Below are 17,656 nucleotides of genomic sequence, written 5' to 3'. Positions count from 1 at the left end.
AGTGAATTTGATATTCACATCTTGCAAATTCACTATCTTCATCATTTCCAGAAATTGATCTTTTGTCCCTGACCACAACATAAAGACATCATCTATATACCTGGTAAAAAAGTATATATGCTCTGAAAACTGAGTTTGACTAAAAAATAAATCTCTTTCTACATCAAACATAAATGCATTAGCATAGGTATGTGTGACGAATGAGCCCATCGCACAACCTTGCAATTGAATGTAAATGTCCTGGTCAAACAGAAAATAATTATGTGTTAATGTTAAATTTAATAACTCAAGAAAAAAAGTCACATCAGGTCCTTGATACTTCGGATTGTTGGTGATAAGACGTCTCACTGCATCCAAACGACGATTGTGAGGAATATTAGTGTATAAACTGACAATGTCAATCGTACACATCCAACAAGGGGATGGGAGTTCTTGTAAATTTTTAATTTTTTGTAGAAACGTGGAAGTATCTTTTAAATAAGTCCCTTCTGCTTGTACAGAATCTTGTAAATAGAAATCCAGATATTTAGAGATATCATAAAATAGAGACCCTCTTGCCGATATGATCGGCCTTCCTGGTGGATTAGATGGGTGTTTGTGCAATAACGGAAGTGTGTAGAAAAGTGGAATACGTGGGGATTCACACAATAGAGCCTTAGCGGTATTTGAGCTTATGATGTTACCTTCTACAGCCCTAAGCAGTATAGTATCCAGTTCCTTTAGAAAAATCGATGTTGGATCACGATCCAATTTTTTATAAATCAGCTGGTCATTAAGTTGCCTAAGTGCTTCTGCCCGATATTGTTCAATGTCCTGAACCACAATCCCACCCCCCTTATCAGCTGGTCGAAACACAACATCATCATATAAACTTAATTTCTTCAAAGCTTGCTTTTCATGATAAGTCAGGTTGGAATGAGTAGATTTTCTACATGTTTTTTCTGCATCGATACAAGAGTTGATGATTTTGGTGAAGCTCTTAATTGATGTATTTGACGATATAGGGTCAAATGTCGATTTAGATTTTATGGGGCAATCACCGGGAGTTTTGTTATAAATTTCTCCTTGAGTGCCAAAATATTCCTTTAATCTTAATTGTCTGTTTAATCAGCATAGGTCAATTAAACTTTCCAGACCTTGATGATTAGTAGTTGGAACAAAATTAAGACCCTTATTAAGTACATTCAGTTCTACCTCAGTGAAAGTGCGTGAAGATAGATTATATACTATTTCTTCTTTTTCTGTGTCTGCTTGCCTCTGCCTCTGCCACTGTTGTCCTCGTCTCGTATACATTCTTTGCCGGGATCTTTTTTGGCCCTTGTAATCACTCCTAAAGGGGGTCTTCGTGCAGAAGTATTTGTTGAGGTGCCAGCACATTCCGAATCACTGTTTGAATGATCTCCACTTGAGGTGTCAGTGTCTAGCATAAAGCGTTGATTTCTCCATTTGGGGAAATTACGGGTATGAGATCCTTTATAAAAAGGGTTAGAGACCCACGAGTAGACTCTTCTCTCCTCGTAGTCCCGATTTACTGTGGTCCTCTTATTTTGTTTGAATTTAATTAATTCTTGTTTATACTTTTCAACTTGACCAGTTAGTTTAGAAATCCAATCACCTGTAGGGTCTGCTGTTAATGTTGGTAAATGCACTATTTCAAATGCCGCTATTTTCTCCTTTATTATTTTAAGTTCTCTGCCCGATTCTTCTACAACCAACAATAAGAGATCAAATGATGCTTTATTAAGCACTGCTGCCATTCTCCGACAAAAATCGGGATTAAATCTCCCAATTGTAGGAGGGATTTTTTTATCCCTATAATAATTGGACAGGGTTATACCGTGAAATAAAAAAATCTGTTTCGCGTCTTTTAAGTTTAAATAATTGCTGATAGATAGTCTCAATTGGTTCCACTCCCACAGCAGATATTAAATCATGTTTAAACAAGATATTTTCTGCATCCGTATCTGAAAATGATAATATATCCCCCAAAGGTAAGTCAATTTGTGGAAAGCCTGTGGTATCTGTCTGATCCTGAGGAGTAGTCAATCCAGGGTCAGAAAAAAAAGTTTTAAGTAAACTTAGTAAGCACTAGACGAGAAGGTAATGTAAACAAATGAGGAGGGTGCCTTAACAAAAAGGGTAATCAACCCTATTGGTACATAGTCTGTGATAGTTTGGCACTCCACTGCTCTAGCGTTCATTAAACTCACTGGGTGCCCTCCGACAAGATTGGAGAAGTATACACGAGCAGAGACACGGTGGCACTCACGGTTCTTTTTAAGAAATAAGGACAGAAGCCCAGATGCTTTTCAACATTTCGGTATTTAAACCTTCGTCAGGAATAAGAAATATATGAAAAATCCTACCTTAAATACAGAGACATACACCACGTCTGTGCTGGGTGGATTCGGAACTGACGTCAACAAACGCGCACATCATAGCGGAAGTGATGCCGGCCGCCGGGATCCGTTACTATAGTGATGTAAACAAAACACCGTCACCATGATAACAAATATACAAGAATATCCAAAGGTTATATCAGTAATGATCAGTATATACATATACGGGGCTAATACACAACTTCTGTGAAAGCAGAAAATAAACAAATTTTATCAAATATACGTTTACAGAAAGGGTCTTAATTTTGTTCCAACTACTAATCATCAGTGTCTGGAAAGTAAAGTTGACCTATGCCGATTAAACAGACAATTAAGATTAAAGGAATATTTTGGCACTCAAGGAGAAATTTATAACAAAACTCCCGGTGATTGCCCCATAAAATCTAAATCGACATTTGACCCTATATCGTCAAACACATCAATTAAGGGCTTCACCAAAATCATCAACTCTTGTATCGATGCAGAAAAAACATGTAGAAAATCTACTCATTCCAACCTGACTTATCATGAAAAGCAAGCTTTGAAGAAATTAAGTTTATATGATGATGTTGTGTTCTGCCCGGCTGATAAGGGGGGTGGGATTGTGGTTCAGGACATTGAACAATATCGGGCAGAAGCACTTAGGCAACTTAATGACCAGCTGATTTATAAAAAATTGGATCGTGATCCAACATTGATTTTTCTAAAGGAACTGGATACTATACTGCTTAGGGCTGTAGAAGGTAACATCATAAGCTCAAATACCGCTAAGGCTCTATTGTGTGAATCCCCACGTATTCCACTTTTCTACACACTTCCGAAATTGCACAAACACCCATCTAATCCACCAGGAAGGCTGATCATATCGGCAAGAGGGTCTCTATTTTATGATATCTCTAAATATCTGGATTTCTATTTACAAGATTCTGTACAAGCAGAAGGGACTTATTTAAAAGATACTTCCACATTTCTACAAAAAATTAAAAATTTACAAGAACTCCCATCCCCTTGTTGGATGTGTACGATTGACGTTGTCAGTTTATACACTAATATTCCTCACAATCGAGGTTTGGATGCAGTGAGACGTCTTATCACCAACAATCCGAAGTATCAAGGACCTGATGTGACTTTTTTTCTTGAGTTATTAAATTTAACATTAACACATAATTATTTTCTGTTTGACCAGGACATATACATTCAATTGCAAGGTTGTGCGATGGGCTCATGCGTCGCACCTACCTATGCTAATGCATTTATGTTTGATGTAGAAAGAGATTTATTTTTTAGTCAAACTCAGTTTTCAGAACATATATACTTTTTTACCAGGTATATAGATGATATCTTTATGTTGTGGTCAGGGACAAAAGATCAATTTCTGGAAATGATGAAGATAGTGAATTTGCAAGACGTGAATATCAAATTCACTTTCTCCATTAGTGACACCTTAATTAATTTTCTGGATGTGTTGATTAAAGTGGAGAATGGTCAGTTTGTAACTTCAATTTATCACAAACCTACTGAGCGCAACAATTTTTTGCATTATCAGAGTCACCACCCTAGGCCATTAAAACAGGGGTTACCTTACTCCCAATACTTGCGGGTTCATAGAATCTGCAGTAATTTGGAAGACGAATTATCCCAAATGAAAATTATGACAGATAAATTCCTGAAAAGAGGATATTCACGACAATTGCTTACTACAGCTCAAAACAAAGCTCTGTCAGCTCCTAGAGAGTGCAACACTCCTATTAAAAAACATCTTGACAATTCAATTATTTGGGTGAATAAATTCTCTATGGCAAGTAAAACAATTATAAATACAGCAAAAAAATTCTGGCCGTTAATTAACACTGATTCAGAGTTACCTCTCCTTCACAATTCCAAATTAATCCCCTGTTATAAGCGTGGACAAAATTTGAGGGACCGTTTGGTTCGTACAGATATCTCAAAATATCAGAGGACTGTAGCAACACATTTTCTTTCAAAAAAACCTGGAAACTTCAAATGCTTAGGATGCATTACATGCAGTTTTTTGGAGGTGGGAGACACTTTTGTCCATCCTCATTCCGGACAAAAATATAAAATCAAACATGTTCTCTCTTGCAATAGCAAGTATGTATTGTATTACATCCGATGCCCTTGTGGCCTACTTTATGTAGGCAAAACAATACGACAATTTAAGGAACGGATGGCCCTCCACCGCCCTGCAATTAGGCAGGCGTTGGAGGGGAAAGAGAATGACCAACCTGTGGCCCGACATTTTCGGGACCACAAACATACGTTGGCCACCATCCGATATAAAATGATTGATTGTATTCCTGATGATCCTAGAGGTGGAGATCAGGCTCAAGCCTTATTGAAGGCTGAGACCCGATGGATATATAGGCTAAATACCATGCACCCATTTGGTCAAAACGAGCATCTCCCCCTTATGTGCTTTCTGTAAACATATATTTGATAAAATTTGTTTATTTTCTGCTTTCACAGAAGTTGTGTATTAGCCCCGTATAGGTATATACTGATCATTACTGATATAACCTGTGGATATTCTTGTATATTTGTTATCATGGTGACGGTGTTTTGTTTACATCACTATAGTAACGGATCCCGGCGGCCGCGTCACTTCCGCTATGACGTGCGTGTTTGTTGACGTCAGTTCCGAATCCACCCAGCACAGACGTATCTCTGTATTTAAGGTACGATTTTTCATATATTTCTTATTCCTGACGCAGGTTTAAATACCTAAACGTTGAAAAGCATCTGGGCTTCAGTCCTTATTTCTTAAAAAGAACCGTGAGTGCCGCCGTGTCTCTGCTCATATGTATGTATGTGTGTATATATATATATATATATATATATATATATATATATAAATAAATATAGTAGATACAGTTTAGTTTGTATATATGCATATTTTTTTCAAAATGTTGCAACATGACATTGAAAAAGCCTCCAGTAAAATCGATAAAACTATATATATATATATACAAAATATATATATTACCAGTTATTTATATAGTGCACACATATTCCGCATTGCTTTACTTTATATTTGGCATTTCACATCAGTTCCTGCCCCTGTGGAGCTTACAATATATGTTCCCTATTACATGCTCATACACATACCCACTAGGGTTAATTTATATTTGGAGCCAATTAACCTACCAGTATATTTTTGGAGTGTGGAAGGAAACCCCCGCAAGCACAAGGAGAATATATAAACTCCACACAGTTAGGGCCATGGTGGGAATCGAACCCATGACCTCAGTGCTGTGACGCAGTAACGCTAACCATTACACCATCTGTGCTGCTTATATATATATTTATTTATTTTGCTTATATAAAATTATGGCTCCTTGGCTTTGTGAAATTGGACAATTATGCAAGGACCATTAGGAAATAGAAAGCTGTGTAGTGAAGATCTGCTAGAAAACCTGGCTTTCCAGCAGTATGCATTTTAAAAAAAATAGTTGCTTTCTCCCTTATTCATTTTCGTTGTGAACCCTACAAATGTTATTAACAAATTGTGGAACACATAGAAGGAAAAACAATATTGCTACATATAATAAAAGAAAAAAAAACACAAAATGGCAATTTCATTTTATGCATTTTGTAAAAAAAGATAATCAACATATTTATTTTCATCTTGAAATAAAGGGGCTGATCTCTGCATATTAAATATGTTTCATTCACACTGTACAGTTGTCAAAAATAAATGTATTAAATATCCAATTTTTTGATAATTTACCTATTGGATTTGTCACTTCTCATGTCTTCTAGTGACCTGAACAGTGTGCGTCGTGGGGTGAGGGGTGCCAAGAGAGATAGTAAAAGTGGTATCTTCTCTCTCTTGGTTGACTTAGAGGGAGGCCCTGGGGTTGCAGAAGCCTGGCGGTCCAGGATATATCAGAATACTGTTTGCAATAGTTGAGTCTCCTTTCATTAGTGCATCTGGAAGGTCTTTTATGATGTTGATTTCTTGAAGTATGCTTGTATTGCATAAATAGTTCACACACATGCACAGAGAAAGCTGAACTGGGAGAAGGGATCAGAATGGTTCTCTCTCCTCAGCTCAAATATTCTTCCTATACTAAGAAGTGGCGCTCTGCAAACTAATGTAATCTGAAGAAGGCATCAGTTCTCACATTCAATTAAAAAATCCTATGAATATCCAGGGGCCACAATGAGCAAATAAGTGTAAATGTACAAATTACTTAAGCATGCATAAACTAGTGTTTTCATATGTTTACAGACCCATTCAGATTAAAGAATAGTCGATATGACAGCCTGCTGTAGTAGGGGGGATTTTGTATTGGAACATGTTAATTTACCAGGACTCATAGACCCAATAAGACCCAGGAACATAGCAGACTGCAATTCTGTAATGCTCCAGGTTCAATAATTTGCAGGTTCCTACACATTGAACTCGAAAACATAGATCCTTGTTATTTTTAGGATCAAGGGTTCAACATTATAAGGAATTACAAAGGAATAATTGAATTTATTATTACAATTATTTCTGTATAGCTGTCAACTTTGAGTACCATTTAATAAATACTGGTTCATCTATCAAATGGTGTTAATCTCTTAACCTACACAATCTGTCAATAAGAAGCACTATGATTATTTTTTGACCAGTCATAGAATGTCTAATTTATTAATTCATGTGAGATACAGATAGAGATTATACAGATATAATAACACCATACAACTGATGCTGATATGACATTTGGTGGAATAGCAAGGGTACCGCAACAATTTTAAACACATATTTTGTACTTTGTCACAATCTTTATATTTTTAACCTATTTTCACTATTTATTTGTTACCATTTATATTATTATTATCAGTAACAATAAAAGTTATGTTTTAATATTTGTATTCTCTAGTGCACCATCTCTGGACATTTCAGTTCTTTTCTTTGCCTTTTTCTATTTAAATTTACATTTTACTTGATAACTGCTTTTTCTAAGTAACTGATGAACCTTTAGATGGTACTGGGTACCCTTTCTTTGTAGAGTAGAGTAAGGCCCTATAAATTTCCATCTGGAGGACGGAGTGGAGATATCTGGAGCTCCCCTTTTATATGCTTTTACCATTGCTCCCAATTTGGAGCTTCCAAGGTATGTGTACACACAACTCCCTAAGGAGGATTTTACATGCACTTATTTTGAAAGTCCATATGTTTGTTGGATTTTTGGGATTATTCCCTAATGTTTCATGTTTTTATGATTATGAATAAAATGTATGGTTTTTAGAACATACTACACTATATGCTTTACCATTTTTTCTTTTTGAGCTGAATTATCATTACACAATAGAAGACTTACATCAATAGGAAGACTCCATTTGATATATAGAAACAATATTCACGTGAACAAAGATATTGAAGAATAGACTCTTCCATGTTTGTGGGAAAAGGATAGGATTAATTTATCCACATTAACACATTGTGAATTCTGAGCATCCACAGCGCCTGTATATGTTTTATTGTTTATATATATATTGTCTTTCATACAGTAGGGGTACTGTTATATTAAACGAATAGGGTGGAGGTGGAAAAGGCGCCAACACTCTCCCAGCTTTTTAATATTTTAATTTACACAAATTTAACCAATTTGAACTTTTTTTGTCCTTTTTTTTCAGCATTTAAAACCATATAATCGACTATTATTTGCTCCCATACAATACCAGGTTTTCATTCCAACCAGCCAGATTAGACAGATATCTGACAGAAAATTGTAAAGTGGATGGCCAGCTTAAGTCTTATCAGAAGTCTGGATAATATTTCTTCATCTTTAGGGTGGCTTTTCCAGGATCCTCTTGAAGTAGTTAGAGGTGTATGTTATGAGCCACCAGGCAATACTTTTTAGTGGAAATTAATATTTTAACTTAGGACTATATGATACCATAGACCTACTAGAAACTGCAGTCATAATTATTGTGATTATATTTCTTAAAGTGTTTGAAGTAGAAATGTTCACAGACCACCATGTTTTCTTTTTGGTATTGGTTTTGGCTTTGAAACATTTTTTTTGTGTTTTGGCTTTGCCCAAACATCCTTGTGTGTTTTCGTTTTGGTATTAGTATTGGTTTTGGATTTCAATAAAAATGGTCAAAAACTGCTAAAATCAGGTGAAAAGTAGTTTTTATTAAATTCTTACATTACTATTAATATCACTAGTGTTCATTTATAATCATTTACAGTCAATTTTATAAATGAACACCTGAAAACTTCAATACATTTTTCATCAATATTGTCTAAATGTTTCAGGGAGCTGGTTATCTAAACTTAGTGATAGAACAATGGCACAAACACATGGCAGTTTAATATCAAATACAACACCTATAGAATACAATGGAAATAAATAGAAGCAAGGTACTTTTGTACACCTTACAAAAATTAAATGATGGCACATTTAAAGAGCAGTTCCTTTTAAAAAGTAGATATTTATGTATTTATGTATTTATTTATTAACTGTTTCTTATATAGTGCAGCATATTCCATTGTGCTTGACAATTGGAAACACTAATTGAACAAAACTGGGTAATAACAAACAGATATATAGGTAGTAAGTCACTGCTTGCAAGCTTACAACATATAGGGAAATAGGCATTGATGCACAAGGGTAGGTGCTATTTATTGCATCTTGGTCCAGCCAGAATGCAGAGTTCTTGGTGGACTGCATGATATGGTCACACAGGAATGTCGGCCAAATATCAGGAGGCTGTGAAAGAAAAACAATGTATGAGGTTATGTGTGGCCTGTGAAAGAGGATGTAATTAGAAATAGAAGCTATGAAGGGTATGTGGGCAGTTCTGGAATCTGATAAGCTTGCCTGAAGAGGTGACTGGAGACTAGAGGAGAGTCTTATTGTGCTTGGTAAGGCATTCCATAGAGTGGGTGAAGCCCAAAGAAAGTCCTCTAACCATGAATGGGAGCAATTAATGCGTGGGGATGTGAGACGCAGATCTTGTGCTGAGTGGAGAGGTCGAGTTGGTGGATATTTTGAGATGAGTAAAGAGATGTATGTTGGTGTGGTTTGGTAAATAGCCTTATGTGTAAGTAAAAGTATATTATATTGAAAACGGTAGAAAACTGGCAACCAATGGAGGGACTGACAGAGTGGGGCAGCAGACGATGACCATTTGGCAAGGAAGATAAGCCTCACAGCTGCATTCACAATGGATTGTAATGGTGATAGCCTGTTTTTGGGAAGACCAGTAAAGAGACTATTGCAATAGTCAATGCGGGAAATAATAAGTGCATGGATTAGTGTCTTGTGTGATTACATGGTTACATTTTATAGATGTTTGTAACATGATTTTGAGATAGATTGAATGTGGGAAACAATGGACAGTTCACAGTCAAATATGACACCTAGGCAGCGAGCTTGTGGGGCAGGGTGGATTGTCGAGTTATCAACAGTAATAGATAGATATAAAGAATGATAGATCAGGTTTGTAACTGTTATTGGCCAGTGGAAATATAATTAATTCTGTTTTAGAAATATTTTGTTTCAGGTGGCGAAATGACATCCAAGATGAAATGGCAGAAAGATATTCAGTGACACGAACCAATACAGATGGTGATAAATCTGGGGAGGATAGGTAGATTTGAGTATCATCTGCATACAGATGGTACTGAAATCCAAAAGAGCGGATTAGTTTGCCAAGAGAGGTGGTATAGATTGAAAATAGCAGAGGACCTAAGCGAAGAGGAGGCAGAATCAGAAATTAGATAGGTAGGAAGAGAACCAAGAAAGAGCTGTGTCCTTAAGACCTAGGGATTGTAGTGTTTGTATGAGAAGAGAGTGGTCAACAGTGTCAAAAGCAGCAGAGAGATCTAGAAGAATTAGGAGTGAGTAATGTCCTTTAGTCTTGGCAGTGACCAGATCATTTACTACCTTAGTCTGTGCTGTCTCTCTGGAGTGTTCGGAATGAAAACCAGACTGAAGTGAGTCCAATAAGTTACTCATGTTATTGATTTATTGATGAAGAGTACAATATAAGAAAAAAAATAATAAAAGAAATAAAATATTTATGAGCTTTTGCCCGATGTTTTAAATTGATTAAAAATAAAAATATTAGATTTGATTAAATAAATTATAACAACTAAATTCATTTTAAAGGAGACTGCAGCGCACACTGGTCTCTTTAGATGATGGTGGATGACAGTGTGTTTGTGATAAGAAATAGATGCACCATGCAGTAAGCTTCTGGCCTATATTTTTGGATTACAAAAAATAATTAAAAAGTGATTACAAATCCATAAATAAGGCAGCAGCCATTAATTAATGAAGAAAAAATACTGTGGTTTATTTGGACTGCCAGTCTGCAGCAAAGTAAATTAACACCTGTCCCTCTCCAGTTTGCAGCCTACTTTCCCTTATGACACTAATCTATTTGCTATGTTTTTCAAATGTCTTGAAAAACTCTCCCAAGTTTTATAGATGGCTTTGTTGGAACTCCACTAGGTAAGCCTGAATCCACCAGAAATGTGAACCTTTAGGTGCTAACAATATTGCACCATACAATTTTAACCATATATTAAAACTTTTGTGCAGTAAATAATAAAAATTGATTTTGAGCTGTGACATAAATCAATTACCCAAATGAAGCAGGATAAATATTTAGTATAAGTGCTTTTCCCAAACACTGGGAAACAGGGAAAGGCAAACTGGATACCCTAAAGTAAGCTGGATTCCAGAATTATAGACAAGGTCATCAGCAATCACACCAATGCATTTCAGATAGAAACTCCTTTGTCAAGGAATGTTTAAAATAACAAACAACTTTCTATATACCTATAACTTTTAAAGAAATTTTCATTATGTTGATGTTTGTTTTTTAAAAGATTGTTTTTTTTCTTTTTTTCTTGTTTGCAAAATTCAATAAAAAATTGTCAAACTTGATGTAAAAAACATAAAATTAGATTTAATTACAAATATTATAATAATAAATTATTATAATAAAGGCAGCTGTAATTGAGAGATTAATGAATATATTAGACCACAAAATCTGTTGATTTGGGCTTCCAGTCTACAATGAGGCAAGATAACACCTGTCTCATTTCTAGCCTCTTGGCACCTCCAAGCCATATTGGGCAGTAATTGGAATTATGACACTTTGAACACTTTACAGAGCACCCATTGGTGGTCCAGGTTGGTGGCATCAGCCACCTTCCTATTATTTAGCTGTAGTAAAGTATGTTTTTTCTCCTCTTGGGCAGAGACTGATGTGAATGACCAATATATATATATATATATATATATATATATATACATATATATATATATATATATATAGTGTAATATTGTTGTTCAAAAGTGTCAACCCATGCTCGAAAATAAATGTGCGAACCACAAGAATATTATATTAGAGCTTATCTGAAATCCAAATTGCAGAGATCATAGTGGGTGGAATGGAATCTAGGGTCATCTGCTGGAACACCTTAAAGAAGCTCAACCAAGCCCATAAATAAGAGGAATATCATAGTGCAGTAATTTTTCCTATATATTGTGGCAAATATATTAATGGCTGTGTACCAGAGAGTGCTATTTTATTAGCATGTAGTGGTATCTTTCCAAGATTTTCCACATATCCCTTCAATATTCCACATTAATGTGTTTATGGGTGCACACCAGCTTCAAATCAAATGCAAACCAAACCCCATCACTATACTTATCATGGGTTTTATTATGGGTGCAACAAACCGGGTAAGATACTTTAGGAAACATATAAGTGGAAATAAGTGCTTAGATTTTATATTGGTAACCCAGTCCTCATGGGTATTATAGTTCACAATAGAGAGCCTGGATCAGTGCTTGTAAATCTGTGAAGAGAAATGAGAAGCAGCTTTTGTACAAAACCTTTAAAAAATCACCAGCATATGCATTTAAGTATGTTGATGGCCTCATACCAATAATTAGTAATTATGTGGCTTATCTGTGCATCATTTCAGATAAGTCAATGCACTCCATAAACCTCAGGAAAGCTCCAAAACATGGTATAAATCACCAAGCCTTAAAATAGAATTAATATTATAGCATACTTTTTTTAGGTTTTATGTACCAAATAAAGGTAACAAACACATAATAAAAACACTTATCTATTATCTTATCTGACAACCACTGGATGGAAGTTAAGATGGTAAGGTCCAGCTCCTCCTCATGTGACTGGTGACTGGTAATGCATAATTGAAAGACCTATATAAAAAGTTACCTGTGAATAAGGAAATATACTCTGGAGGAACATTTACTCTTTGATAAAGTCCAGTTAGAATGCAAGATCTTGTAGAATTCTGTGGTGTTAAGCAGTGCCAGAATAAGCTTCACATGGGCCTGGAGCTGAAATTTATGAAGAGCCTATTTTGTGCCACCACAGGGGGTGTGACTAGTGATGTGGGTTGTGTGACCAGTATTATGGAGGTGTGGCCTGTACAGAAGAATGGGACTAGCACCTACTTTCAGATACCTCAATTTCTTTCCCGAGTTCACTTATATCAATAATGTAATTTGAGAGTCTGCAAATGAACAAAGGTAAATACTCCTTGTTAACTTGTCTGTAATGTGAAAAAAAAAATATGGTGTAAATATGAAACCTCTCTACTAAAGAGCATACAAGTCACTTAGTGATGTCATGAATGTGAAAAGTCTCTATATGGCTTTTGGACATATTTTCTAAAATGGGATGGAGTCATAATACTGACTACGGGGATTCCGGTGTTCAGAATGCCGACGCTGGAATCTCAACACTTGGTAGATTACCAGTGTTGGCATCCCGACCGCCAGAATCCTAAAGGTAAGTAGAGGGTTAGTGGGAAATTTAGGTTTAGGCACTAGAGGGAGGGTAACGGTTAGATACTAAGGGGGAGAGCTAGGTTTAGGGTGCAGGAAGGGGGAGGTTAGGTTTACGCACTGGGTGGAGGTTAGGGGGGGAGGTTCTTTTTTTAACTTTTGCTAAACTAATCAAAGCTTATTGCAGTTTAGCTAGTTCACATTAACATTTGCACTTCAAAAGTGACCTGGCAATCCAACCCAAGTAACTTGCAGGGTTTAACATGGGAACGACCCGTGAAACCCTGCAGTGTAAATGTGTAAGCCGGGTCAGGCGACCCTGGTCCCGTTTAAAGCATGGGGACTACTGGGTTTATCGGCGCTTGGACATGATGTAATCTCCAAGCGCTGGGAGAAGTGTTCCACTGCACGAGTGTGCAGTGTGAATGGCACCGATCCGGGAATAATCTGGAGAGGCACCACAAAAGAAAAGGTCTGTCCTGGGTCTGACCAGTTTTGGAACTGTGTTCCAAATACAGGGTCAGACCCAGGAGTTTGGTGTAAAAGCAGTATAACAGTATATCCATTGTCTTATGTTGGATTTATTTTCTCAAAATTATCTTTTAGGTAAAATCTGCAGCTCAAAATATAACAGACATATACATACAGTAATTTAATTGCATTGTGCTTCAGTCTATTTCAGTCTACTTTTGCTGATTTAAACACAAACATTTATAGCATAAAGGTATATTTTTCCCTGAATTCCATTTGTCCAGGGTTACATATAAGTGGACAAAAGGTTGAGCATGTACTTTTTTTTCTATGTGAAAATAAATGTCACACAATGCAATAACAGAATGAAGGAAAAAAACAGCAAAATTATCCAGTTTTCCTGGGTAATTACAGTATGATTGCACCTCGCTGCAGTTAGAAAGCAGTTAGCAAATCTATATTTTTCTACTAGCTTGCTGAGATGTGATTACTGTAATCCTGAATAGGTGAGGTTACTTTTGATGTCTCAGTGGGAGCCTACTTTCTTTCTTTACTATTTTCCAAAAGGTTTTTAAGCTTCTGACAGAGGTGAGAAAAATAATTATAACAAAGCAAATCTTCAAATATAACATTAAAAATGGAAAAAGTAAATAAGTCACATTCATGAATGTTAACAGTTAATTAATAGAATATAATAATCAAACATATTTTTTATTTTAATTTCTTTCTTTTGCAAATTGTAAAACTGAATTGCACTGAAACCAGAGCAGCTTTACTGTATACACAATAGCCTTGAGTGTTAAGTTGCTTTGAAGACCATAACATTTAATTTACAATTGACAATTTTTCTACCAATATTTTTGTACCTGTTAAAATAAAATGCTTGTTAACATTTATTAAAAAAGGTGTAAAGTGGTAAATCAAAGACAACCATAAAAAACAAATAATAATGTGCAGTATAGAATTTAGTACCTATAATTGGTGCTTAAATGATGCCATATCTGGATTTATATAGATTTAGTATGTAATGCATGTCACATTTAATATCAAAAACACACAAACCAAAACAGCATAATACAGCAATGATTATAAAATGGGGACAAACACATTCATCCTAAAAAAAAAGCCAATGTAAGTATATGACAGTAATATACGGTAGGCCTCAAAAGTCTTAACACGTATACTCCTTTCACACTGGTAGCAATAACCCAGGTTATTGCACATGAATGCACAGCATCTCGAGTAACTGTGCAGTGTGAAGCATCCAGGCTGACACGGCATTTCAAACCTTGTATGGAGCAGTGTTAAATACTGGTTCAACCCAACTCGTGATGCAGTGTGAATTGGTAACTCAGGTAGATGCAACCAAGGTCCCGTTCACAGCATAGGAAGAGAAGGTGCTCAGAGATGATCTCATCTCCAAGTGTCGGCTCAGCATGTGATGGCAGTGACGTCATCAGCCTGGCAATAAGCCAGTTTGGAATGGATCTCACCCGGGTCACACAAGGGACCAGGGATGGACCTTTGTACAAAACCCTGAGTGCGACCCGGAATTGCAGTGTTAAAGAGGTACAAGTTTTATAAATAGATTTTAATGAAAACAATTTAGCTGGAAATACTCCAAAAATAGCTGTATTCAGTAAATACCCACAAAATTTAAGCATCCCCAGGATATATAGACAGGCATTTTAAAACAGGTACCGGAGGCACGTACTGCAGACCCTCCATTTCCAAACACAAAGGCTTCTATGGGGATTGATAAACTGTCAAATTGACTAAACTTTTGATTGCAAAGTATTCCAGAACTTGGCCACTATAGTCTACTATTTAGAATCTTTTTAATGAATCCCCTTTAGCCCTTATTTCCACATACACAGCCTGATAGTAGTTATCACTTTGCATCTAACCATTTGCAGGGATAAAAATAGTAGTTTTGGTTTTGTGATTTTAGTCAGATTAGCTAATCACAACCAGATTGTGATATATAAATCCCTAAGGGTCCACATGTATACTGATCTAGAACAGTGGTTCTCAAACTCAGTCCTTAGGACCCCACACAGTTCACATTTTCCAGGTCACCCAGCAGGTATGCAGGTGTAGTCATTACTCACTGACACATTTTAAAAGTTTCACAGGTGGAGCTAATTATTTCAATTGTGATTCTGTGGGGAGACCTGGAAAACATGCACTGTTTGGGATCCTGAGGACAGAGTTTGAGAACCTGTGGTCTAAGGACACATCTAATCTATCATTAGGCTCTCTTTTTAAATATATATTACAATAACATTTCTCTGAATATAAAGTTGTTTCCATCTATTATTTAGTTTGTCCATTAGAATAGTTTATAAGGGTGAAGAACTGTAAAAGAGATTTGGAGCCTTAAATCATTTAAGAATAAATAACTAAAGAGTGTAATACTCCTTTTACACAAGAGCTAAAGCCCAGGTTATTGCAGGGTTAATCCGGGTAGCTCCTTGGTGTAAAAGGGGAAAGGGTTGGATTGCCTGTTCGATTGACCCACAATCCAACCCAGGTAATTTGCAGGGTTTAACACGGGAATAACCCATGAAACCCTGCAGTGTAAATGGCGCGAACCAGGTCACGGTGACCTGGATCATACCGCATGCCTGCTGATTGGCCTGCTTCAGTGGCACTTGGGGATTATGTCATCTCCAAGCATTCACTTCAATGCCAGAAAGCCAGGTCTCTGCAGACCTGGCTCCAGTGTGAATGGTGCAAAATGAGGAATATCCTGCGTCGGCACCAGGGAAAATCCGGGTCTGATCCGGATTGGAACCCTGTTCCAACCTCCGGGTCAGACCTGGAATTTCAGTATAAAAGCAGTATTAGAGATCCTTAGTGTGTAAATATATAATGGAATAATTTCTTCAAGAATACTGCATGGACCAATAAATGCAGTATCTAAACTTAGCTAAAATGAGTTAAAGCTGGGTTATATTTTGTGGACAATCATGCTTTGGCCCTTAATTTAGATTTAGATTTTTTGTCTAAAGTAAATACCCCAAAGAGTTATAGATTTTAAGAGGTGTGGACTTATTATGCTTAACAATCTTTACAAATCTCTGAGAGGTGATTTTCTATGGCATTGAACACAAAAGCTTAAGAAGAATGAAAGAGAAATAAAATACATACAAAAACAGCAAAGTTCTAGTAAAATAATTATTGTGAACAAATTCTGCCAATACTATTTATTTCACCCAAGCACATTCATAATCAGATATGTAACATTAAACATTTTCTAAGGATTGTTTGATACCATAGGACTGATTAATACTTTGATGATCAGAGAAAAAAAAACTTGATTTCTAATAGACTTCTTATTTGCACTCTTAAATGCATAAATTAATTGGGATTGAAGGAGGAGCCATGCTGTATCATGTTTCACTTGAGCTGACAATTTTTTACCAACTGCTTTTTGCACCTCTTTAGATCTGTGTCCATTGGGAAGAAAGACACAATGTATGACTAAAACCAAGGATCGAGCATGGTGGCCAAAGTGTATTGATCCGATTGGAAAATCCTGACATCCCTTGGATCCTGGCAGAGCGAATAAAGGACTTTTTCTACAAGTCCAACATACTTGGCAGAATCGCTTTGGTTTAGCTCCTCCTTCAGTTTCTCAAGCTGCTTTTCCAATAGTGTAATAGGAGGAAATACCTGACTCAAGCTGACAGTGTCTGAACTCACTTCACAGATGACTACTTCAAAGAGTTTCAGCACTTTGCACAACACGGAAAGTATTTTCCACGAACCTTGAGTAAGGTACATTCCCCCTCTTCTTCCCATGCCATACTTTGTTGTGTAGCTTTGCATGGCTTTTTGCTGTTCCTCTATCCACTAAAGCACATAAAGTTAGGAGTTCCACCTTGTAACTACATATTGCTTCAGTTGTTGGCAGATCAAATTCAACATTTCATGCAGGTGCTGCATTCTTCTACATGCACCTGCTGAATTACAAAAATGTCCAGAAATTTTTGGGCCACAGAC

The sequence above is a fragment of the Taudactylus pleione genome, unplaced genomic scaffold (assembly GCF_031769625.1).
Source record: "Taudactylus pleione unplaced genomic scaffold, aTauple2 ptg000006l, whole genome shotgun sequence".
In the NCBI taxonomy this organism is placed as follows: Eukaryota; Metazoa; Chordata; class Amphibia; order Anura; family Myobatrachidae; genus Taudactylus; species Taudactylus pleione.
The sequence above is the reverse complement of the archived record's forward strand: the minus strand, read 5'-3'. Positions refer to the sequence as shown.